Source organism: Cervus elaphus, chromosome 30, assembly GCF_910594005.1.
Source record: "Cervus elaphus chromosome 30, mCerEla1.1, whole genome shotgun sequence".
In the NCBI taxonomy this organism is placed as follows: domain Eukaryota; kingdom Metazoa; phylum Chordata; class Mammalia; order Artiodactyla; family Cervidae; genus Cervus; species Cervus elaphus.
The window spans coordinates 36,302,985-36,306,055 of NC_057844.1; positions in this window are offsets into that span (position 1 = coordinate 36,302,985).

Sequence of the window (3,071 nt, forward strand, 5' to 3'; positions counted from 1 at the left end):
CAAAGGCTTTGGCGTAGTCAATAAAGCAGAAATAGATGTTTTCCTGGAACTCTCTTGCTTTTTCGATGATCCAGCGGATGTTGGCAATTGGATCTCTGGTTCCTCTGCCTTTTCTAAAACCAGCTTGAACATCTGGAAGTTCATGGTTCACGTATTGCTGAAGCCTGGCTTGGAGAATTTTGAGCATTACTCTACTAGCATGTGAGATGAGTGCAATTGTGCGGTAGCTTGAGCATTCTTTGGCATTGTCTTTCTTAGGGATTGGAGTGAAAAGTGACATTTTCCAGTCCTGTGGCCACTGCTGAGTTTTCCATATTTGCTGGCATATTGAGTGCAGCACTTTCACAGCATCATCTTTCAGGATTTGAAATAGCTCAACTGGAATTCCATCACCTCCACTAGCTTTATTCATAGTGATGCTTTCTAAGGCCCACTTGACTTCACATTCCAGGATGTCTGGCTCTAGGTGAGTGATCACACCATCGTGATTATCTGGGTCATGAAGATCTTGTTTGTACAGTTCTTCTGCGTATTCTTGCCACCTCTTCTTAATATCTTCTGCTTCTGTTAGGTCCATACCATTTCTGTCCTTTATCGAACCCATCTTTGCATGAAATGTTCCCTTGGTATCTCTAATTTTCTTGAAGAGATCTCTAGTCTTTCCCATTCTGTTGTTTTCCTCTATTTCTTTGCATTGACTACTGAGGAAGGCTTTCTTATCTCTCCTTGCTATTCTTTGAAACTGCATTCAAATGGAAATATCTTTCCTTTTCTCCTTTGCTTTTCACTTTTCTTTTCACAGCTATTTGTAAAGCCTCTTCAGACAGCCATTTTGCTTTTTTGCATTTCTTTTCCATGGGGATGGTCTTGACCTTTGTCTCCTGTACAATGCACGAACCTCTGTCCATAGTTCATCAGGCACTCTGTCCATCATATATAGTCTCTTAAATCTATTTCTCACTTCCACTGTATAATTATAAGTGATTTGATTTAGGTCATACCTGAATGGTCCAGTGGTTTTCCCTACTTTCTTCAATTTAAGTCTGAATTTAGCAATAAGGAGTTCATGATCTGAGCCACAGTCAGCTCCCGGTCTTGTTTTTGCTGACTGTATAGAGCTTCTCCATCTTTGACTGCAAAGAATATAATCAATCTGATTTCAGTGTTGACTATCTGGTGATGTCCATGTGTAGAGTCTTCTCTTGTGTTGTTGGAAGAGGGTGTTTGCTATGACCAGTGCGTTCTCTTGGCAAAAGTCTATTAGCCTTTGCCCTGCTTCATTCCATACTCCAAGGCCAAATTTACCTGTTACTCCAGGTGTTTCTTGACTTCCTACTTTTGTATTCCAGTCCCCTATAGTGGGTATCTTTGGGGTTTGTTATTCAGTCTATTATAGTTAGTGAGACCCATTAAAGCTGGCTCATGTGTACTTTTTTTGTTTTTTTTTCATGTGTACTTTTAAAAAACTTTTTATTAAAGTTTTTTAAAAATTACATAGTTTTCAGATTGTCCATTTCTTCTTGTGTGAGTTTTGGCAGATTGTATTTTTCTTTCTTTTTTTTTTTTTTGTATTTTTCTACTGGAAATAGAATTGGTCTATTTCCAGTAAGTTATGCCCAAATTTGTGGGCATAGTGTTGTTCATACTATTCCTCATTATCCTTTTAATGTCAGGGATCTTCAGTAATGTTCCCTTTTTCATTTATTTTTTAAAAATATTTATTTATTTATTTTTGTGCTAGGTCTTCATTGCTGAGTTTTTGTTCCTGTATTTGGGGCTTTCTCTAGTTGCAGAGAGCAGAGCTTACTCCTTGTTGAGGTATGTGGGCTTCTCACTGCAGTGGCTTCTCTTGTCGCAGAGCAAGGGCTCTAGGTGCTGGTGCTCAGTAGTTGTGGTACATGGGCTTAGTTGCTCTGTAGCATGTGGGAGCTTCCTGGACCAGGGATTGAATTGGAGCCCCTTGCATTACGAGGCAGATTCTTAGCCACTGGACCACCAAGGAAGCCCTTACCCCCTTTTTTCATTTCTGATATTAATAATTTGTGTCTGCTCTCTTGTGCTCTCTTTTTCAAGACATTTGTTCATTCAGCTGCACTAGGTCTTAGTTGCAGCACGTGGGACCTTCAATGTCTGTTGTGGTCCACAGGGTCTTCTTTTGACCCACACAGGATCTTTTGGTTGTGGCATACCAACTCTCAGTTGAGACATGTGGTATCTAGTTCCCTGACCCGGTATGGAACCCTGGCCCCCTGCATTGGGAGCTTGGTCTCTTAGCCACTTGACCATTAGGGAAGTCCAATGTGTCCTCTTTTTTTCTTAGTTTGCCTGGTTAGAGGCTTATTAATTTGATTGAACTTTCAAAGAAACAGCCTTTAATTTTATTAATTTTCATTTATTGACTTGCTTTCAATTTAATTTCTGCTCTGATTCTTATTATTTCACTTTTTATGCTTACTCTGTATTTAATTTGCTTTTCTTTTTGTTTCCTTAGGTAGAAACTTAGCTGACTAATTAATATTAGGTCTTGTTTCCCAGCCAATGAAGTCAGTGCTGTAAATTTCCCTCTAAGTACTATTTCACTGTATCGCACAAATTTTGATAAGTTGTATTTTCATTTTCATCTAGTTCAAAGTATTTTTTAGTTTGAGAGTTCTTCTTTGATTTGTGTTATTTAAAACTGTTATTTCAGTTCAGTCACTCAGTCATGTCCAACTCTTTGCTACCCCATGGACTGCAGCACGCCAGGCTTCCCTGTCCATCACCAACTCCCCAGAGCTTGCTCAACTGTGTTGTTTCGTCTTCATTTATTGAGATTTTCCAGCTATCTATTATTTAATTCTAGGTTAATTCTACCATGGTCAAAGATCAGACACTGCAGAATTTCTGTCCTTTTAAATTTGTTAAGGTGTGTTTGAGAACCTAGAATGTGATCTGTCCTGGTGAATCATCCATGTGAGCTTGAGAAGAATATATATTCTACCATATATTGGATGAGACTTTTGATGTCATTATATCCAGTTGAGTGATGGTGTTGAGTTCAACTATGTCCTTGGTGATTTTCTTTTTTAAAA